At 35.8% G+C, this 25,000-nt stretch overlaps 1 long non-coding RNA gene across 6 annotated transcripts in view; it reads left to right on the top strand.

Annotated features, from left to right (window-relative positions):
* The window catches only part of LOC137641355 (uncharacterized), a 535,183-nt gene that overhangs the window by 60,413 nt on the left and 449,770 nt on the right, over window positions 1-25,000 (top strand). For all 6 annotated transcript variants that reach the window (XR_011044499.1, XR_011044497.1, XR_011044501.1 and 3 more), the window contains exon 2: window positions 22,635-22,728. This is a non-coding gene — a long non-coding RNA (uncharacterized lncRNA). The remainder of the gene's footprint in view (window positions 1-22,634; window positions 22,729-25,000) is intronic.

Genomic DNA, 25,000 nt, shown 5'->3' with positions numbered 1-25,000 from the left:
AAATAGTGTGGTTTCAATGAATTTAACGTTTATTTTGACTGCAAACCAACCGATTTAGAGATTTAGTATGTATACCCTAGTTCATCCCACCAATTATGGGGGACACCCTTTGGGAACCGGGGTTTTGGGTGGGGGAAGGGGGGGAGGGTGTTGGGGCATTGAATGATATTTGCAATAAATGAATAATTAATGTTCCATCACCCCTCCCCCATACCCCTATCTAGGCCTACCGGGGGGAGGGGGGTAGGGCCCCCCAGCGACCCCCCCTTAAAGCCACAGTAATTTTCAGGGCACCACAGAACCTAACAAACCCACCTAACCTAACCTAGGGGCCCTGTACCCCTACCGGGGGGGGGGGGGGGCTTCGCCCCCCCTGCGACCCCCCCTTATGGCCAAAGTAATTTTCAAGGCACCACAGAACCTAACAAACCCACCTAACCTAACCTAGGGGCCCTGTACCCCTACCGGGGGGGGCTTCGCCCCCCCTGCGACCCCCCCTTAAGGCCACAGTAATTTTCAGGGCACCACAGAACCTAACAAACCCACCTAACCTAACCTAGGGGCCCTGTACCCCTACCGGGGGGGGCTTCGCCCCCCCTGCGACCCCCCCTTATGGCCACAGTAATTTTCAAGGCACCACAGAACCTAACAAACCCACCTAACCTAACCTAGGGGCCCTGTACCCCTACCGGGGGGGGGCTTCGCCCCCCCTGCGACCCCCCCTTAAGGCCACAGTAATTTTCAGGGCACCACAGAACCTAACAAACCCACCTAACCTAACCTAGGGGCCCTGTACCACTACCGGGGGGGGGGGGCTTCGCCCCCCCCTGCGACCCCCCCTTTAACCAGGGGTAAATTTGAATATATATATTTTGTTAAATCACTTCTTACCTTAAACGGAAGATGACGATGAAGATGTGGAAGGTTGTGGTTGACCCTCTTCTGAATCATCAAGTACTGGAATACGTTCAGATTTGGTACAATACCACACATGTCTATCCTCACGAAAATGTAAAGGCGAATCACATTTACCACACTGGACACTTAAAGGTAATACGGAATGCTCCCTTAGAAAACGATTCACTACTTCAGGAGTTCCATTATAATTCCCATGAAATCGGCCGATCACATCAAAATAGGAATAACGACATATTTCACACCACCGTACCGGAGGATCCATGACAGTTAAGTGACGTGTGATGAAAATATAGAAACCGGAACTTTTGAAAACCGAAAACAAACGACAATCACGGGTTTCTCCCATAATGAAATAGGGAAAAAAACAAAATACTATCGTTTACAATGTTATATTGCACGAAAAACAGATCCTTGAAACAAGACTGAGAGACCAATGAATCGTCCAATAATAACCCTTGAAAAGAACCCAGTAGTGTTTAGATTGGAGGAGCGACATTAGTGGGAGGAGCAAATGCGCATTCAAGTAAATATTGTCACATTACGCAATGGGGCGGAGCCAAGTAAGATGAAAACAGACATACAAACGAACAAGAGCTAGATCCCGTGGCAGCGTAAAGGTATACAAAACACTTAGAAATAAAATGCAGACCTACATTAACTGATATAATTATCTCTGTAAGTAGACATCAGCGTCAATAATGTATTGAGAGAAAGTTTTTTGTTTTCACGTGCTTTACTAGGAAAATATATTAATATAATACATTTCCCAATTTGGTTGAATCTAAAACTTTACCATGGGTATATATATATATATATATATATATATATATATATTGTATATATAGATATATATATATATATATATATATATATGTATATATATATATATATATATATATATATATATATATATATATATATATATATATATATATATATATATATATATATATATACATATATTCAAAGGCTGCATAACTAATTTAAAACAGAGGTTTTATTACCTCCACCATATATATATATATATATATATATATATATATATATATATATATATATATATATATATTCTAAGGCTGCATAACTGATTATAAACAAAGTTTCACACTTCTCCTATCTTATCAAGGGCAAACCAGCAGAGAGCTCAATGTCAGAGGCCAAAATATAAATTGTGGAAATTTGCATTAAAAGGAATTAAATGGAGTGGACTTAACACGAAATCCTCAAGAAAGGGAAGATTTAGAGAAGTGATGATATAGTTGACGAGGAGAGCAGCAGGATTCATTGATAAGAGCATGAGAAAGAGGAGAAATGGAGGAAGGTGGTGATAAGAAGATTGAAAAGCGTGAGGGAAGGCGATAGGAAATTCGTAGATAAGGATTATTATAAAGAGTTGTACAGTGTGAATGTGGTCTTTAGAAAGATCTAATGGGCGAAGGGGGAATATCTCTTCATAGAGAGTAAATAACAGACGGATTATATCAGTGTTAACATTTGAATAAGTTGTGCAATTGTCAGGTCAAGCTTTTCCATAAGAAGTATTTCATTTCTAAAACAATTATGTTAAATCAGCAATAATTCCTTAACTTGGTGAAAGGGTTTGTTTATTGCTGTGATCAGCTATGTTATACTATGCGCGCCACCCATACTAGGTTGGTTTCGTTGCGAGCTACCAAACTAAAGTCTCCTATCATAAAGAATCAACAGTTGAGAACGTGGTGATGGAAACTGTCCAAGCTCCATATATGAATAAGGACATTTCTGAGGCCTTTGTCCTGCAGCGGACCTAACGGCTGGATTTATTGTTGTGTGTGTGTGAGTATATATATATATATATATATATATATATATATATATATATATATATATATATAAGAGAAATATATTTATATATTTATATAGATATATATACATATATAATAGAGAAATATATATATATATATATATATATATATATATATATATATATATATATGTATATATATATATATATGTATATATATATATATATATATATATATATATATACATATATATATATATAGATAGAGAGAGAGAGAGAGAGAGAGAGGAGAGAGAGAGAGAGAGAGAGAGAGAGAGAGAGAGAGAGAGAGAGTGTGTGTTTTCGACTTTGAATACTGTATCAGTTTTATCCTTATGAAGATGGTTTAGCCAAATTCTTTATAGAGCCCCAATTTCTCAGCCAATTTTTGCTCTGAAATGGCTATACCCCAAACTTGTCTTGACCCCCTCCGACGCCAAACCTTATTAACAACGAAATGAACAGACATTATATGATTTTTTTTTTCAGTTCTTTTTATTAACATAATGCATCAAAATATATTTAAAATTTGCTTCGATCCTATAATATTCTAGAGGTTTGATAACTGGCCATTAATCAAATCTGAAGCTTTGGCAAGTAAATATCAATGCAGTTTTGATCACCATAACGTGAAATTATTATTATTATTATTATTATTATTATTATTATTATTATTATTACTTGCTAAGCTACAACTCTATTTGGAAAAGCAAGATGCTATAAGCCCAGGGGCCCCAACAGGGAAAATAGCCCAGTGAGGAAAGGAAACAAGGAAAAATAAAATATTTCAAGAATAGTAACAACATTAAAATAAATATTTCATATATAAACAATAAAAACTTCAACAAAACAAGAGGAAGAGAAACTAGATAGAACTGTGTTCCCGAGTGTACCCTCAAGCAAGAGAACTCTGACCCAAGACAGTGGAAGACCATGGTACAGAGGCTATGGCATTACCCAAATGATTGGAACAAATGCATTACTGTCTCGACTTGCAATATCAATGAGGAAACATTGATTGATAAAAGTCTGTGAACAAATTTGATTGCCTTTTCTGGTTTGATTTCAAATTAATTTCCATATTGCTAACAATATCCTTTGTAAAGGTATAGATATATTTGTCAGTTTAGAAATAAAAAAGTTAATACTAGAGGTAGTAGAAGCTATATTCTATTTAAAATAAATAGAACACAGTGACTCTCTCTCTCTCTCTCTCTCTCTCTCTCTCTCTCTCTCTCTCTCTCTCTGTCTCTCTCTCTCTCTCTCTCTCTCTCTCTCTCTCTCTCTCTCTCTCTCTCTCTCTCTCTCTAATATATATATATATATATATATATATATATATATATATATACTGTATATATATATATATATGTATATATATATATGTATATATATATATATATATATATATATATATATATATATATATATATATATATATAATATTGGTTGACATTGTGTCCCTTTTTATTTTAGGTAGAATGTAACTCTTATCACCTCTAATATTACTTTCATTTCCTGAGCTTACATAATTGTATCAAAACCGTTAAAATGTATATATATATATATATATATATATATATATATATATATATATATATACATATAATGTGTATGTATATATATATATATATATATATACATATATATATATATATATATATATACATATATATATATATATATATATATATATATATATATATATATATATATATATAATTTTTATGCATACATGTTTATATATAATTTATTTATAAATGTATATATATGATAATATAAAATACAGACTCATATATATATATATATATATATATATATATATATATATATATATATATATAAAACGAATCAAAATTCAGTTTATTTTAATTACAACTTTACTTTATCACAATAAATGAATATATAAACTAGTTTGGTTAATGACGTAGCCTGGTCAGGCAGTACATAACGATAATGAATGGTCCAATTTTAGTCAGTGCATAAATGTGTGTGTATATATATATATATATATATATATATATATATATATATATATATATATATATATATATATATATATAAAAGGAAATGTCTATTATGAAGTAACTTTAAGCTCAAGGTGTTTTAAGAGTGCGTAGTTGGTTTATAAAAGGTTAAATATATAAAGAAAATAGAAATATGAATAAATTAAGAAGAAAAATAGTTAACATCCGTATCTACTTCGCACTTTATCAAAAATCGCATGGAGTCCTGGAATGGGTTAATGCCTAACCTAACAACTCGCTGCCCATTGCCTGTGTGTGGTCAACTAACACACTATAGTCCATTTCCCTTATTGAGGCGCATTTGCACCGACTTGCAGCGGTGCCCTTTTAGCTCGGAAAAGTTTCCTGATCGCTGATTGGCTAGAATTATCTTGTCCAACCAATCAGCGATCAGGAAACTTTTCCGAGCGAAAAAGGGCACCTGATCGGTGATTGGTTAGAATTATCTTGTCCAACCAATCAGCGATCAGGAAACTTTTCCGAGCTAAAAGGGCACCGCTGCAAGTCTGTGCAAATATGCCTTGCTAAAAGAAATGGTCTCTAGTACTTACTAATGTTTTTTTTATTTGGTTTCTATCATTGTAGAAGTATTGTATTACAGAATGAACACATTTCAGCAAGTGTACAGAATATTTACATTCATGTACTGAGTATTGTACACGGTAAAACTACAGTACAGTACACAAACAGTAACAGTAGTCATCAGGACCCTTATAATAACAAAACACTATTGTTTCTATCTAATATACCACTTGGTGATACTGTACTGTATATTACTGTAATGTATGTACGGGACTATCTCAACAGTACAGCTTGATTAGGTAATGTAACACTCGTAAGTGTTCGCCTTTTTTGGTAGGTCGAATTGTGCCGTTTAAACTCGCCATTGACCTAGCCTATATCTACATTTTTGTTGTAAAATAAAGTATTTTGTACAAAGTACTGTACAGTAGTTAATATAACACTAACACTAGAAAATTACACAATGAATATACTAACAAAATGAAAGTTAAAGGAAAAAGCATCTGTACAACACCACTAACCGTTTACGTATGAAGTTCTACACAGTAAGTCTGAAGCGTGATGCAACTCTCTGGGGTATTTGAACGTATGTATCACAGTTTATAGTAAAATCACTAAGTGCATTGGATATTTACAGGTGACAAGAGGGAAATTCAGCAAAAATGCTAGGTTCACAGGAGTGTGGTCCGTTTGAAATTGTCGGACCGCGAAAGTACTTGTCGCAAAACTGCAAATATGGGATGTTTTATGCAAATGGTTATACGGTTCTTAGTAGCGTGAACATCAAAATCGCGAAGAAAGAATCTGCGATTAAGCAGGGCTGCCTGTAATATATCTGTCCTATTCTACTTATCATTTGTAACAAGTCAGTTATTTTCCATTTGTTTGTGCATACTATTATAGCTTTTATCATTTTCTTTTGATTTTTAACTTACTGAACTAGCAGTTGTCATAAAGAGGTGGAGGAATAGGGGTTAATCTTTTTATATTTTATGGATCTGATGAAGAAACTGGTATGATATACGAGATCATGATAAATTACTTTTTTATGGTAGAAAATCTGAGGGTGGCATATTATGAGAGATCGTAAGATAAACCGAGTATATACTTTATTACTTAAGTGTACCCAGAAACCTGCAATATAAGAGTTCCCGATATACGCGTAATCCATTTGTATATTTGCAAATATACATAAGAAACGATAAGTAATCCGCAGTATTTCAAGAGATTACTGTATATACATATATGTACATTATTTATGATATATATGTTACATATCTATATATGTATATATAAATATATTCATCATATATGTATATACATACATATATATACATACATATATATACATATATATATGTATATATGTATATGTATGTATGTATGTATGTCTCTACAAGTTTACCAGACCAGGGTTCGATTCCCTGCCGGTCACAAGCTCTTGTCTTTGTGTGATTTCGCCTGGTGTTTTGATCCCGAGGTCGTTAAAAGAATCCAGACATTAATGTATCAAAAATATATATGGCTTATTTGAATATGAAAAACACGTCCAAATATGCAAAAATTTATTTATATATATATATATATATATATATATATATATATATATATATATATATATATATATATATATATATATATATATATATATATATATAATGTATATATAAATAGGATGGAGAAAAGTCAACGTAGCATCATACATTTATTTTCCAAATTTTCTTCTTCTTCTTCTTCTTCTTCTTCTTCTTCTTCTTCTTCTTCTTCTTCTTCTTCTTCTTCTTCTTCTTCTTCTTCTTCTCCAAAAATCCAACCTCTTTTCCGGGCAGTAAAATGACGAAAGGAAAAAAAGACTTCGGCCCATGAGTAGGCTATCTTAGATCCTTCGAGAGGCCGTATAATACAATTTATGATCCTTGGGAAAAAAAAGAGGAAGTGTGGGGTGGGGGGGTTGTCACCAGGGGCCTCATCTGCCTTGAAAATGGCTTACTTGGCGAAAGAAATGTTTCCACGATACTCTTAAAAAGACACTCTAATCTTCTCATGTTGCAGCAACGCTCTTTGAACACATAATGCTGACCCGCTTAGTGTCTGGGATAGGGGGTTTACGTGTACTTTCCTGAAACTCGCGTATTTTTACATGGGTTTAGAGACATCTTAAGGAAGGGATGGACTCGTGGGAGGGTCATGTAATACCCCTTTCGACTAGACTTAATGAAAATAAAGTAATTGTGGGTAATGGAATGTATTGGACGGTGGGTGGGGGGATCAACTCCAATGTTAAAAATAGACCTTCTAACATCGAGGGAAAAAAGAAGACTATCGTTGTGAAGCTTCATTTAGCAGTTAATACCAATTCCTATTTACATCAGAAATTGACGAAATAAGACTTGCCAATCGTATTATTATTATTATTATTATTATTATTATTATTATTATTATTATTACTTGCTAAGCTACAACCCTAGTTGGAAAAGCAAGATGCTATAAGCCCAAATGCTCCAACAGGGCTAAGTAAGGTTTGTTTATTCATTTAGAAGTGATTTCAGTGCTCGTTTTGCGTAGGGTTTTCTTTTTATAGCTGACAACAGAACTCGGCTATTGCATATTATAGCTTTCACTGAGACAGTTATTGCTTATTATAACTTACAATGGGAAAGTTATTGCTTATTATAGCTTACACTAGAGCACAGTTATTGTTTATAGTTTACACTATGACACAATTATGACTTACTATAGCTTACACTATGACACAGTTGTTTATAGCTTTCAATATAACACAACAGTAACTTATTATAGCTTACACTAGGACACAGTTATTGCTTATAGCTTACACTAGGACAGTTTTTGCTTATAGCTTACACTAGGACAGTTTTTGCTTATAGCTTACACTTGGACAGTTTTTGCTTAAATCTTACACTAGGACACAGTTATTGCTTATAGCTTACACTAGGACAGTTTTTGCTTATAGCTTACACTAGAACACAGTTATTGCTAATAGCTTACACTAAGACATGGTTATTGCTAATAGCTTACACTAAGGCATGGTTATTGCTTATAGCTTACACTAGGACACAGTCATTGCTTATAGCTTACACTAGGACACAGTTATTGCTTAAAGCTTTCACTGGGACACACTTATTGCTTATCGCTTACACTAAGACAGTTATTGCTTATAGCCTTCACTAGAACACAGTTATTGCTTATAGCTTACACTAGGGCACAGTCATTGCTTATAGCTTACACTAGGACACAGTTATTGCTTAAAGCTTTCACTGGGACACACTTATTGCTTATAGCTTACACTAAGACAGTTATTGCTTATAGCCTTCACTAGAACACAGTTATTGCTTATAGCTTACACTAGGACACAGTTATTGCTTATAGCTTACACTAGGACACAGTTATTGCTTAAAGCTTTCACTGGGACACACTTATTGCTTATAGCTTACACTAAGACAGTTATTGCTTATAGCCTTCACTAGAACACAGTTATTGCTTATAGCTTACACTAGGGCACAGTCATTGCTTATAGCTTACACTAGGACACAGTTATTGCTTAAAGCTTTCACTGGGACACACTTATTGCTTATAGCTTACACTAAGACAGTTATTGCTTATAGCCTTCACTAGAACACAGTTATTGCTTATAGCTTACACTAGGACACAGTTATTGCTTATAGCTTACACTAGGACACAGTTATTGCTTAAAGCTTTCACTGGGACACACTTATTGCTTATAGCTTACACTAAGACAGTTATTGCTTATAGCCTTCACTAGAACACAGTTATTGCTTATAGCTTACACTAGGGCACAGTCATTGCTTATAGCTTACACTAGGACACAGTTATTGCTTAAAGCTTTCACTGGGACACACTTATTGCTTATAGCTTACACTAAGACAGTTATTGCTTATAGCCTTCACTAGAACACAGTTATTGCTTATAGCTTACACTAGGGCACAGTCATTGCTTATAGCTTACACTAGGACACAGTTATTGCTTAAAGCTTTCACTGGGACACACTTATTGCTTATAGCTTACACTAAGACAGTTATTGCTTATAGCCTTCACTAGAACACAGTTATTGCTTATAGCTTACACTAGGACACAGTTATTGCTTATAGCTTACACTAGGACACAGTTATTGCTTAAAGCTTTCACTGGGACACACTTATTGCTTATAGCTTACACTAAGACAGTTATTGCTTATAGCCTTCACTAGAACACAGTTATTGCTTATAGCTTACACTAGGACACAGTTATTGCTTATAGCTTACACTGGGACACAAACATTATTAGCTTACACTAAGACACAGTTATTGCATATACTCTTAGCTTACACTAGGAAACAGATATTGCTTATCATAGCTTACATCAGGCCATAGGTCTTGCTTATTATAGGTTACACTAGGACACAGTTATTGATTATAGCTTTTATTAGGACACAGTTAGGGCTTATAGCTGGAAATAGGACACAGTCGTTGCTTATTATAGATTAGACTAGGACATTTTATTGTATATTATAACTTACACTAGGGCACAATTATTGTTTATTATAGCTTACACTAGGACACAGTTATCGCTTATTATAGCTTGCACTAGGGCACAATTATTGTTTATTATAGCTTACACTAGGACACAGTTATCGCTTATTATAGCTCGCACTAGGGCACAATTATTGTTTATTATAGCTTACACTAGGACACAGTTATTGTTTATAGCTTGCACTAGGACACAGCTATTGCTTGTTATGGCTTACACGAGGACATAGTTATTGCTTATTATAGCTTGCACTAGGGCACAATTATTTCTATTATAGCTTACACTAGGACACAGTTATCGTTTATTATAGCTTGCACTAGGGAACAATTATTGAATTTAGCGCAATACTAGGTCATATTTATTGATTATAGCTTACATTAGGGCATAAAGTTATTGTTTATTATAGCTTACACTAGGACAGTTGTTGCTTATTATAGCCTACATTAGGACAACACGAGCCTGGTTTCTTCTTCTCTAGATTACCGTACAAATATGTTAAACATTCCATCTTGTAATGTGAAATGTATCAGAATATCTAGAATTTAGGCTGTGGATTAATTACGATAATTGCCTACGTGTGATTAACCCCCCCCTCTCTCTCTCTCTCTCTCTCTCTCTGGATTAAATCATAATATTTCTTAAGCAACAACTTCGGGTTTTTTTCTTTCGGGCTCCAAACCCAGAAGAGGATTTCACGCCATTCTGACTTTCACTCCTCTTTGATGTCGCAAATTAGTTCTCTCTCTCTCTCTCTCTCTCTCTCTCTCTCTCTCTCTCTCTCTCTCTCTCTCTCTCTCTCTCTCTCTCTTCTTGACTTTTAAATTCACGCTGCTTGGTGAGAGAAGAACATTCAAGCGTTGCAAAGAATGAGGTTTTGCTTCCAAGCCCTTTCATGAAGAATTTATTCTTGCCGAGATCCCTTTGGTATTTCGGGGCTTAACGTCAAAGGAACAATTATATATCTTCCAGTGGGCTTAATACAAAAGGTTTTTTTTATATTCCTGTCAGTTTTAGCATCATTTGGCATTCACTAGAGCAGCTGTAATATAATTATTATCATCATCATCATCATCAGCATTATCATCATCATCTATTATGTATTATTTATTATTATTTATTATTTTTATTTATTTTTATATTATTATTTATTATTTTTATATTATTTTTTACTATTATTATTATTATTATTATTTTTTTTTTTTTTTTTTTTTATACTTGCGAAGCCACAACCCTAGTTGGAAAAGCAGCATGCTATAAGCCCAAGGGCTCCAACGGGGAAAATAACCTAGTGAGGAAAAGGAATAAGGAAACCACAAGAGAAGTAATTAGCAATTAAAATATTTTAAGAAAAGTAATAACTTTGAAATCAATCTTTTATATATAAATTATAAAAACTTAAAAAAACAAAAAATGTAAGAATAAGTTTGGAAAATATATTTCTTGATATGAAGTATTATTGTTATTATTACTTTTTGAAAACCTATGCTGGTCTATCATGAGTGACTGTTTTGACCTTTGGGAAAGATAAAGAATGAGGAAATATGAATAAATTTAATGTAATTTTTCTGATTACTTTTCGGAAGAGAGTATGTTAGTCTACTGTCTTGAATTACTTTTTTGACTTTATACAGACTTGTACAAAATTACTTCTGTAACATTAAGCAATACATTTCAGGGTTATTATTATAGACTTCTAAAAACATATTTCTTTAACGTTAAGCAATACATTTCATGATCTTGTAAAAAAGCCCTTTTTCAACGTTAAGCAATACATTTCAGGGTTATTTTTTTTTGTAAAAACTTGTAAAAAAAGCCCTTTTTCAACGTTAAGCAATACATTTCAGGGTTAATTTTTGTAAAGACTTGTAAAAAATCATTTTTTTAACGCTAAGCAATACATTTCAGGTTTATTTTTTGTAAAAACTTGTAAGAATCCCCTTTTCAACGTTAAGCAATACATTTCAGGGTTATTTTTATAAAGACTTGTAAAAAAATTATTTCTTTAACACTAAGCAATACATTGCAGGTGTTTTTTTGTAAACCTGTGAATAATCACTTCTTTAACAGAGGCATTGAACCACCAAGCTCAGGTGATTAGAAGCAGAATTGCACTTGCTATGCAACAAAGGTCTATAGAAAAGTATCAAAAAACGTTCTGCAATACGTTTTGCTGCCAAATTATTTTTGGAACGTTTCGTATTGTGTTGCAGATTGTATTCCATTAAGCAGGGTTTACACGGTCGAACGTGGTTCGACAGACTAGTGTTTGGAGTGATGTTCGAGCGTGTGAACGGGGTACTTGGTTGTCGATCACGTTCGTCGAATGGTTCGAATAAAGTCAGATCAAGCCTGACTTTTGTAAGCGGGCCTTCATTGTTCACAAACCTTATGCATTTGCGACAGACGCCACCTCTTCGAACCATTTGACAAGCAGGTTTGACAACCCTCTTCGACGAACAGTTCGACTGTGTAAACCCCGCTTTATAAATCCAGTTTTCCGAAATTAGGTCGTGGGGAGAATTAATCTAAATATGTATCCAGGAGCTATTGGTATTTTTGCTTTGAAAATATGAAAACTTGGGAAGTAAAATTAAACTTGATTAAGTTAGGTTATTGTAGGGTCTGTGTATCGCTATGATCAGCTCTGCTGTACTAGTCAGGGCCATCCATATTAGGTTGATTTGCTGTGAGGGATCATACTAAAGTCTTCTACCATCACCAATCCACAACAGCCAGCGTGGTTATGCAATCTCAAAATTCCAGACTTGAATAAGGGAATGAAAATGATAGATTTTTTAAGTTGTAATAATTTTAGTAGCAATAATTTTAAATATATATTTTTTTCGTTAATGTATTTGTCCTTAACATACAATCATTGTCACCATCTGATATTACCGATAATGAAATGTATATATTTACATATGTATGCAGCCTTTGCCTGCGGTGGACTGGAAACTGGTGCTGCACTTTCTCTTTTTTTTTTTTTTTTTTTTTTTTTTTTTTTTTTTTTTTTTTTTTTTTTTTTTTTTTGCGCAGAAAATCACTTAAGGGCAAGGAAAGGAAGAGGGAAATTGCTACTTATGGAAGACATTTTCGCACGCACGCACACGCACGTTCAAACACATTTAATCACAATGGTGTGGTGGCTGATGTGGTAACGTCCTTGACTGGTGCACGCCAGACTGGGGTTTGAGACCCTCTCAAACTTTTTAGTTTCTTTGGTCGCTGCAACCTCACCATCCTTGTAAGCTAAGAATGGGGTCTTTGGGATAGCCTATAGGTCTATCTGCCGAGTCCTCAGCAGCCATTGCCTGGCTCTCCTTGGTCCTAACTTAGGTAGAGAGGGGGGTTGGGCGCTGTCCAGCTTGATAGGGTAATGTGACTGTCCCTTGTCTCTGCCATTCATGAGCGCCTTTTAAACCCTTTAAACCATGGCCATTATCCATTTGACCTTGTACCTTTTAGGTATAGCTTTATTATGACCTCATTTTTTACAACGAAATTATTAATGGGTTAAACCCATCAGACATCTTATAAATTGATAGTTCACTGAGTAAGACTCTTCACTCCACAGATGGGGTCATAGAGAAGCATATGGACACTGATAGATAAGTCAGTTACAAACACCCTGGACCCTGGACCTTAAGTACTGATACCATATAATATCTGGTAATTAATTGCATTTCATTGTAATCTTGTAAGTGTTGTCAGATTTTGTACATTAAAACAAATTGAATTCTAGAAGAAAAAAAAAAAGAATTTCCCTACATTTAGGGGTCGGTGCGCCCTGTCCAGTGCCTTGTGTCAAAGGCATCCTCTTCCACTAATATTCACCATTCCATGTCATCCTTCACCTTATCTCGCTAACTAATTCTCAACCTTTTCCTCGATCTTCCTCTCATTCTTGTTCCTCCCAAGCTGTCCTCACTCCCTCCCAAGCCCTCCTCACTCCCTCCTAGGCCATCCTCACTTCCTCCCAAGCTCTCCTCACTCCCCCCCCCAAGCCCTCCTCACTCCTTCCCAAGCCCTCTTCACTCCTTCCCAGGCCATCCTCACTCACTATCAAGCTGTCCTTACTCCCTCCCAGGCTTTCCTCACTCCCTCCCAAGCCGTCCTTACTCCCTCCCAGGCCGTCTCCACTCCCTCCCAGGCTTTCCTCACTCCTTCCCAAGCTGTCCTTACTCCTTCCCTAGCTGTCCTTACTCCCTCCCAGGCCGTCTTCACTCCCTCCCAGGCTTTCCTCACTCCTTCCCAAGCTGTCCTCACTCTCTCCCAAGCTGTCCTTACTCCTTCCCAAGCCCTCCTCACTCCTTCCCAAGCCCTCCTCACTCGTTCCCAAGCTGTCCTCACTCACTCTCAACCCCTCCTCACTCCCTCCCCACCCATTATCCTCAACAGGGGCACACACCATTTCAGTACACTCGTAACACCTCTGCATTTTTTCTTTTATTTTAATGATATACAGTAAAACTTATTCAAATTGTAACTCTTCCAGCGCCATGGAACATTCACAGCATATGAATATAGATATATCTTGAAGTGTGGCCAATAGTCGAAATGCCCAAATTGGAAATTATTCCAATATTGAAGGACCTCCTTTATTGCAGTAGGTCAGCATTTCAGGCGATGGAACACAATGGAGATCGTTAGCTGGAGTGGAAAGATGGCTGCCAAAATATCAGGGCTGCAAATATCGGCAACATTCTAAGGCGAGCCAATCGTGGGTCGTTGAGATTTTTTTTCCTTTTTTTTTCTTTTGAACAGCTTCAGAACGGAGTTGAAAAGGAATAGAAACTCTTCTGATTTTATTCTTCGTATGATTTAATACATACATATGTACTTACCTTCATTTACATCTTACAGTATGTATATATATATATATATATATATATATATATATATATATATATATATATATATATGATATAATGTATATACATACATATATGCATATATATACCTACATATATATATATATATATATATATATATATATATATATATATAATGTGTATATATATATATATATACATATATATATGTATATATATATACATATATATATGTATATATATATATATATATATACATATACATATATATATATAGATATATATGTATATATATATATATATATATATATATCTATACATATATATATATATATATATATATATATATATATACATACATACATACATATACCAAGGCACTTCCCCCAATTTTGGGGGGTAGCCGACATCAACAAAGAAACAAAAACAAAAAGGGGACCTCTACTCTCTACGTTCCTCCCAGCCTAACAAGGGACTCAACCGAGTTCAGCTGGTACTGCTAGGGTGTCACAGCCCACCCTCCCACATTATCCACCAAAAATGAAGCTTCATAATGCTGAATCCCCTACTGCTGCTACCTTCGCGGTCATCTAAGGCATCGTAGGCAGCAGCAGGGCCTACCAGAACTGCGTCACAATCGCTCGCCATTCATTCCTATTTCTAGCACGCTCTCTTGCCTCGCTCACATCTATCCTCCTATCATCCAGAGCTTCCTTTACTCCATCCATCCACCCAAACCTAGGCCTTCCTCTCGTACTTCTCCCATCAACTCTTGCATTCATCACCTTCTTTAGCAGACAGCCATTTTTCATTCTCTCAACATGGCCAAACTACCTCAACACATTGATATCCACTCTAGCTGCTAACTCATTTCTTACACCCGTTCTCACCCTCACCACTTCGTTCCTAACCCTATCTACTCGAGATACACCAGCCATACTCCTTAGACACTTCATCTCAAACACATTCAATTTCTGTCTCTCCATCACTTTCATTCCCCACTTTCATATATCACAGTTGGTACAATCACTTTCTGATATAGAACTCTCTTTACATTCATGCCCAACCCTCTATTTTTTACTACTCCCTTAACTGCCCCCAACACTTTGCAACCTTCATTCACTCTCTGACGTACATCTGCTTCTACTCCACCATTTGCTGCAACAACAGACCCCAAGTACTTAAACTGATCCACCTCCTCAAGTAACTCTCCATTCAACATGACATTCAACCTTGCACCACCTTCCCTTCTTGTACATCTCATAACCTTACTCTTACCCACATTAACTTTCAACTTCCTTCTCTCACACACTCTTCCAAATTCTGTCACTAATCGTCCAAGCTTCTCTTCGGTGTCTGCAACCAGTACAGTATCATCCGCAAACAAAAACTGATTTACCTCCCATTCATGGTCATTCTCGTCTACCAGTTTTAATCCTCGTCCAAGCACTCGAGCATTCACCTCTCTCACTACTCCATCAACATACAAGTTAAACAACCACGGCGACTTCACACATCCCTGTCTCAGCCCCACTCTCACCGGAAACCAATCACTCACTTCATTTCCTATCCTTACACATGCTTTACTACCTTTGTAGAAACTTTTCACTGCTTGCAACAACCTTCCACCAACTCCATATAACCTCATCACATTCCACATTGCTTCCCTATCAACTCTATCATACGCTTTCTCCAGATCCATAAAGGCAACATACACCTCCTTACCTTTTGCTAAATATTTCTCGCATATCTGCCTAACTGTAAAATTCTGATTCATACAACCTCTACCTCTTCTAAAACCACCCTGTACTTCTAAGATTGCATTCTCTGTTTTATCCTTGATCCTTGAGCCAGCCTTCTTTACTCTTCTTACTCTTCATATGAATGACCCAATCCCTGACCCCACCTCAGGTCAGCTGCCCTCCTTGCCTCACGTACCTTGCGCTTTACTTCCACATTTTTCTCTTTATATTTTTCATACTTCTCTATACTATTACTCTGCAGCCATTCTTCAAACGCCCTCTTTTTCTCTTCCACCTTTACCTTCACTCCTTCATTCCACCATTCACTGCCCTTCCTCATGCTGCCTCCAACAACCTTCTTTCCCCACACATCACTTGCAATCCCAACAGAATTTTCTTTTACTAACTTCCACTCCTCCTCTAAATTGCCAGTTTCTCTTACTTTCACTTCGTCATATATCATTTTCAACCTTTCCTGGTATTTACTTTTTACCCCCGGTTTTATTAGCTCTTCAACCCTCACTATCTCCCTTTTACATCCACCTACTCTATTCCCCCATTCTTTTGCTACAACTAATTTTCCTTCCACCAAAAAATGATCAGACATACCGTTAGCCATCCCCCTAAACACGTGCACGTCTTTCAATCTTCCAAACATTCTTTCAGTTATCAACACATAATCCATTAATGCCCTTTCTACTACTCTTCCATTTGCCACTTTTACCCATGTAAACTTATTTTCATCTTTCTTTTTGAAAAAGCTATTACTTATCACCATCTCTTGCTCAACACATACATCTACCAGTCTCTCACCTGGTACACCATAGTTCCCAATGACACCTTCTACCTCTCCAGCACCCACTCTAGCATTTAAGTCACCCATGACAACTACATAATTCCTTCTACCCAGTCCTTCTACACACCTAGTTAATTCATTCCAGAACTCATTCCGCTCTTCTTCACCTTTCTCACTACCTGGCTCATACGCACTGACAAACGCCCAACATTCCCTACCCAACCTAACCCTTACCCACATTAACCTAGATGATATCTCCTTCCATTCCACTACTTTACCTGTCATCCATTCACTCAGCAATAAAGCCACACCCTCTCTCGCTCTTCCCCTTTCAATCCCAGACACTCTACCAGACATTTCACCAAACATCACTTCACCCTTTCCTTTTATCTTCGTCTCACACAAGGCCAATACATCCATCCTTCTATTCTTGAACATACTTCCAATTTCACATATTTTACTCTCTACCGTACTACATCCACGCACATTCAGACACCCCAAAACTAGAGTGCGGGGACACATAAAAGCCCCCTGTGGCCGCGGGGGCATAAAAACAAGAATAACGCCAACGTTATCCCTGCGTGTCGTAAGAGGCGCCTAAAGGGGACAGGACGGGGGGGGGGGGGGCTAGGAACCTCCTCTCCTGTATCTACATCCTGTGAGACGTCAACAAAGAGATGGCGCATATATATATATATATATATATATATATATATATATATTATATATATATTATATATATATATTATATATATATATATATATATTATATATATATATATATATATATATATATATATATATATATATATATATATATATATATATATATATATATATATATATATATATATATATGAATGCATGCATGTGTGCGATTGTGTTTGCGTGTGTGTTCCAGCGTGTATGAGAGAGAGAGAGAGAGAGAGAGAGCCAATAACGAGACCTTATGAGGGCATCCCGCTATTGCTCTTGAAATTTACATTAAATCTGATAACGCATAATATCACTCTCTCAAATCAACGATATCATTGCGTCTTGGTGCTGGAGATCTGAAACGACCACTGTTATGGCAATGATATTTGGTGTTGAAGTTGTTGTTGGGCCGTAATTACTGTTGGCAGGTGTTGTTTACTCGTAGTAATGAGATCTTGGGATGCCCTGTGAAGTCCCACTCCCTTCGGGTAATTGCATAGACACTCTCGTGTCCTTCGTAATTGATGGGGCTTCGTCAGAAGGAAATTTCGGAATCACAAGAGACTCGGGGATTTTGCTGTCGTTTTCTATAACTCCGTTTTCTGTTGTTCTAGAAAGGGGGTGACTATACTTCCCCATGTGTTGCCATTTTCTATAACTGTTTTCTGTTGCTCTGTGAAGGGGTGATTATACTTCCCCATTTGTTGCCATTTTCTATAACTTCGTGTTCTATCACCTTGAGAAGGGGTGTCTATACTTCACTATGTGTTGCCATTTTCTATAACTTTGTTTTCTGTTACTTTGAAAAGGGGTGACTATACTTCCCCATGTGTTGCCGTTTTCTATCACTTCGTTTTCTGTTACTCTTAAAAGGGTGACTATACTTCATCATGTGTTGCTGTTTTCTGTAACAACGTTTTTTGTTGCTCTGTGAAGGGGTGACTATACTGCACCATGTGTTGCCGTTTTCTATAACTCTGTTTTCTGTTGCTATGTGAAGGGTTGACTATACTTCACCATGTGTTGCCATTTTTTATAACTTCGTTTTCTGTTGCTCTGTGAAGGGGTGACCGTACTTCACCAAGTGTTGCCGTTTTCTATAACTTAGTTTTCTGCTACTCTGTGAAGGGGTGACTTTACTTCAACATGTGTTGCCGTTTTTTATAACTTAGTTTTCTGCTACTCTGTGAAGGGGTGACTATACTTCAACATGTGTTGCCGTTTTCTATAACTTTTTTTATTACTCTGTGAAGGGATGACTATACTTCACCATGTGAAGTCGTTTTTATAACTTCGTATTCTGTTGCTTTGAAAAGGGGTGTCTATACTTCACTATGTGTTGCCATTTTCTATAACTTCGTTTTCTTTTACTTTGAAAAGGGGTGACTATACTTCCCCATGTGTTGCCGTTTTCTATCACTTCGTTTTCTGTTACTCTTAAAAGGGTGACTATACTTCATCATGTGTTGCTGTTTTCTGTAACAACGTTTTTTGTTGCTCTGTGAAGGGGTGACTATACTGCACCATGTGTTGCCGTTTTCTATAACTCCGTTTTCTGTTGCTATGTGAAGGGTTGACTATACTTCACCATGTGTTGCCATTTTTTATAACTCCGTTTTCTGTTGCTCTGTGAAGGGGTGACCGTACTTCACCAAGTGTTGCCGTTTTCTATAACTTAGTTTTCTGCTACTCTGTGAAGGGGTGACTATACTTCAACATGTGTTGCCGTTTTTTATAACTTAGTTTTCTGCTACTCTGTGAAGGGGTGACTATACTTCAACATGTGTTGCCGTTTTCTATAACTTTTTTTATTACTCTGTGTAGGGATGACTATACTTCACCATGTGAAGTCGTTTTTATAACTTCGTATTCTGTTGCTTTGAAAAGGGGTGACTATACTTCACCTTGTGTTGCCATTTTCTATAACTTCGTTTTCTGTTGTTCTTAAAAGGGTGACTATACTTCACCCTGTATTGCTGTTTTTTATAACTCCGTTTTCTGTTTCTCTGTGAACGGGTGACTATACGTCACCATGTGTTGCTGTTTTCTATAACTTCATTTGCTGTTTCTCTGAAAAGGGGTGACTACTACACCAATGGGCAGTGTTCCCCATGCAAGAGTGCTTGAATGGTTTGATTTGGAGAAGAATTGAAGGCTGAAATTCGTTTATAAAGTGATGTATATTTATATGTATACGGCAGCTCTCGGCCATCTGAATGGTTGTGATCCTCTCATGCGAGAAAGGTTTGGGTCCATGCAAGATACTTTGATTACATAAGAAGAACAAATAGATTTTAAAACATTAAAGAGGTTACCTTTGCTAATGTTTTATCATCTTCTTGCGATTTAGGACGAACTTGTTTAACATGGTTAACTCCCCTGCCCCATGGTTTTGTAAATAAAAAAGGAACTACTTTATAAAAGGAATGATGTTCTTTTTAGTTTCTCTTGTGTCTTTCAACACAAATTTTGACATGTATTTAACGAAATGTTTTATGATTTCAGGGAAGATTAATATTCACATATTTTGAGACTTTATGTGGGTCTATATGTGTAGTAAGAATAAAATAAAATTTTGTCACCATACGTTGTAGAATGTTTTACTAACTAGGAGTCAGACTTTGCTTTTGATAGAAGGCATTGGAAAGGGAGCAGCAGGCAGCTGGGCACTTAATGCAGGAATAACTGTGGGGAAGAATAGTGGTCAGACTTCCTTTAACATACTGTAAGTGATGTGCCATCAGTAAATTTCCGTCCTAAGACAGGATACATATGCTGATTGTCAGATCGCTCATAAAGGCTTGATAATCCTTTGTGTGAATGGCTAAAAAGTAAATATGTTGCCAAGTACGTGTTAGGAATGTTATTTGATTCATGCTACATAAGAAACAGCTGGTAAAATGTGTATTCTATCTACCATGGCAGTTCCCTCAATTTTGGGGGATAGCGGACATCAAAAGAAACATATGGTTGATTTTTTCTCTTTTTTCCTCCATGCCTGACGAGTACTAAAGCTGATCTACTTCCTCAAGTAACTCTCTATTCAACATGACCGCCCTCACTTCTTGCGCACCTCATATCCTTTTAGCTAGTCTTTCAAACATTTCAAAGAAGACCTATATTTAATTCGGTTTCACTTTTGCTATTCTGTATTAATATACACTGAATTTAGTTGTCAAGAAATTAATCGTGAGTTGTGCAATTTATGCAGACTATGAAAATAAGATAAATGTTAAAAATATCTATAGTACACCTTTTTAAATGTATTCGACCTGACAATATTCTAAACCGTGAAATGTCTAAAATGTTTCAATTGTCGAATTATTACGTAACTTACTAAATGTAATAATTATAATTGGGCATTATTAGTTTTAATTTTTTTATTTTGAACGTTTATAAATCTGAAGTGAACGATGAAGACTACAATTTCATAAAATTGGCATAAATAATCTTTCGTTTCGTTGATTGAATATTCATTTATATGTGATTTTCGCATTCAAGATAAATTTGAAAGTTTGAAAAATCAAATTATTAATAAAAAGATTGAAATCGCAGGTAAAAGTCCATGAATTCCAATTCTCTGCTACTGTTTCGTTAGTTTCAACAAAGGCAGATGCAGCGCTTCTAGGAGAAGGACACTCCGAAATCAAACCATTGTTCTCCAGTCTTGGGTAGTGCCACAACCTCTGTACCATGGTCTTCCATTGCCTTGCCTTAGAGTTCTCTTGCTTGAGGGTAAACTCAGGCACACTGATCTCTTTTGTTTCTCCTCCTCCTTGTTTTGTTAAAGTTTTCATAGTTTACATAGGAAATTTCTATTTTAAGATTGTTGCTATTCTTAATTTTTTTCTTGTTTCCTTTCCTCACTGGGCTGTTTTCCCTGTTGGGGCCCTGGGCTTGTAGCATCCTGCTTTTCCATCTAGGGTTGCAGCTTAGCAAATAATAATAATAATAATAATAATAATAATAATAATAATAGTTTCATATAAAAAAAGTTTAAAGAAGTCATGGAGAGAAGTTCTTTTATTCTTACAATACCGAAGTGTTGGTTTGCAGGAAGGAGAATGTTGTCGCTGCTCTCACAATATAAATAAATAATTAACATATGATTACGTAATCTCTGTCCACCTTTTTTTCATACCCGCAGAGAAGGTTTTTGTTGTTATCATTTTTATTGTTATAATTTTTATTAGCTCACCTACAACCTATAGTTGGAAAAGCAAGATGCTATAAACCGAAGCGAGGAAAGGAAATAAGGAAACTGATAGAATAGTGTGCCAAAGTGTACACTCAAGCAAGAGATCTCTAACCCAAGACAGTGCAAGACCATGGTACAGAAGTTATAACGCTACCAAAATTAGAGAACAGTGTATTTTGTAGTGTGTTATCATTGTTATTAACTAAGCTACAACCCTAGTTGGAAGAGCAAGTGATCCAACAGTGAGGAAAGGAAATAAGGGAACGGAAAGAATAGTGTGCCTGAGTATACCCTCAAGCAAGAGATCTGTAAACCAAGTTAGTGCAAGACCATGGTACATAGGTTATAACGCTAACCAAGACTAGAGAACAGTGATTTGATTTTTGGAGTGTCTTTCTCTTAGAAGAGCTGCTTACCATCGTTTATTCAACACAAACATTTTATATTGTCACTGATTTCTTTTCTACCGATGTGCTTAAGTGTATTCTATTCTAAACTTACGAAGGAAAAGAAAATAATTCATTCTTTACTTCCAGGTTTTTACTGAGCATCTCATCTCGACACATCTCTCCATACTTGGCACGACATCCAAACCAATTCATAAGCACTTCTGGAAAACAAGATTTTAAGGTAAAGTTCCCTTTCTTATTTACCATCGAATGTAAGTTCAAACTGAATATATGAAGAGGAGGTTCTTTGTACAGGGAGTAAAATATCTTATCATTATTTTCAATGTGTCATATTAGGGAAGGGGGCGGGTGAAATGTTACAAAGTACATTTGTAATGTATGGTTGTTTCCTACGTCCCAAGAAATGTTCGTCCAAACCTTCGGTTTTCGTTCAAATAATGGTATACAGTATTTCATAGCCTTCTTAGATTGTAGTATTGTAGGTGAAATGGGACTCAAATTATCAATATAGTTTTGGGGGTGGGGGGAAACATTAGGAAGCATATTTCTAATGAATTTTATTTCTGTCTTAAAAATTTTGTTCATTTTGGCGTCCAAGATTACCGTCGTTTTTTTAATCTACATAACTATATATGTCAAACTTTTAATTTAGATATGTAATATTAAGGTGAAATTCGGACTCAAGTATTTCCAAGTGTAAAGGATTTAAAGCAATTAACACTTAAAGAGTTCAGAAAAAAATCAAGTACAGTGGTACCGTGTTCGCCTAGTATTCGCAAGGCAGCAGATTGATCCCAGAAGTTTAAGCTATATACTAGGGAGGCCCCATGCTGTGGTTGAGCACCACAGTGGGGTTTTGGTCTTGCCAGGCTGCCGTTCTGATGTGCATCTAGTCTGATGAAGCTGAAACTGAAATCAGACACCTTAACCTAATATAAACTATTTCGTCTTAGTGATAAATTCTACACACAAATACATATATTTTTCTGGATCAATTAGTTCTCATAAACGTCTAATTGTAAATGCAACTAATTAGTTTATATTTATTGTCCCCCAAAGACCCACTCATCAGTACCCGTTATTTTTCATACAACAATGGACCCTTTAGAGTACTCGAATTACTAGTATTATCCATATGTAGTAATGTATTTTATGAATGGGTTTGGTAATATCATAAATTCCAAGACTTACTTAGGTAGTAGGTTGGCCAAGGCACCAGCCACCCGTTGAGATACTACCGCTAGAGAGTTATGGGGTCTCTTGACTGGCCAGACAGTACTACATTGGATCCTTCTCTCTGGTTACGGTTCATTTTCCCTTTGCCTACATACACACTGAATAGTCTGGCCTATTCTTTACATATTCTCCTCTGTCCTCATACACCTGACAACACAGATTACCAAATAATTCTTCTTCACCCAAGTGGTTACTGCACTGCAATTGTTCAGTGGCCAATTTCCTCTTGGTAAGGGTAGAAGAGACTCTTTAGCTATGTTAAGCAGCTCTTCTAGGAGAAGGACACTCCAAAATCAAACCATTGTTCTCTAGTCATGGGTAGTGCCATAACCTCTGTACCATGGTCTTCCACTACCTTGGTTTAGAGTTTTCTTGCTTGAGTGTACACTCGGGCACGCTCTTCTATCTTATTTCTTTTCCTATGGTTTTAGTTTTTATAGTTTATATAGGAAATATTTATATTAATGTTGTTACTCTTCCTGAAATATTTTATTTTCCATTTTTCCTTTCCTCACTGAGCTATTTTCCCTGTTGGGGCCTCTGGGCTTATAGCATCCTGCTTTTCCAAATAGGGTTGTAGCTTAGCAAGTAATAATAATAATAATAATAATAATAATAATAATAATAATAATAATACTCTTACAATCTCTTGCATTTAAAAATTACATCTTAATATTTATCCTCTATAAACGTAAAGTATATCAGGCTCTCTCTCTCTCTCTCTCTCTCTCTCTCTCTCTCTCTCTCTCTCTCTCTCTCTCTCTCTCTCTCTCTCTGTAGAGAAGTCTGTTATACAAAAAAAATACTTGTACAAGACTTTGGGAGCTGAAGTCCTATGCAGTATATATTGTAATCATTGTAAATTCAACAGAAATCGTGCTAGGCAGTGCCAAGGGAAATACCAATACTGTGTAGAAACAATAACCCTGGACAGAAGGACTTTGGCAGAATATGATTTTATATATATATATATATATATATATATATATATATATATATATATATATATATGTGTGTGTGTGTATGTATATATATATATACATATATATGTGTATATTTATATATCTATATATACATATATATATGTGTATATATATATATATATCTATAATATATATATATATATATATATATATATATATATATATATTTCTATATCTATAATATATATATATATATATATATATATATATATATATATATATATTCGATCATCATCATCATCATCATCTCCTACGTCTATTGATGCAAAGGGC

The sequence above is a fragment of the Palaemon carinicauda genome, chromosome 5 (genome assembly GCF_036898095.1).
Source record: "Palaemon carinicauda isolate YSFRI2023 chromosome 5, ASM3689809v2, whole genome shotgun sequence".
NCBI classification, from domain to species: domain Eukaryota; kingdom Metazoa; phylum Arthropoda; class Malacostraca; order Decapoda; family Palaemonidae; genus Palaemon; species Palaemon carinicauda.
The sequence above is the reverse complement of the archived record's forward strand: the minus strand, read 5'-3'. Positions and strand labels throughout refer to the sequence as shown.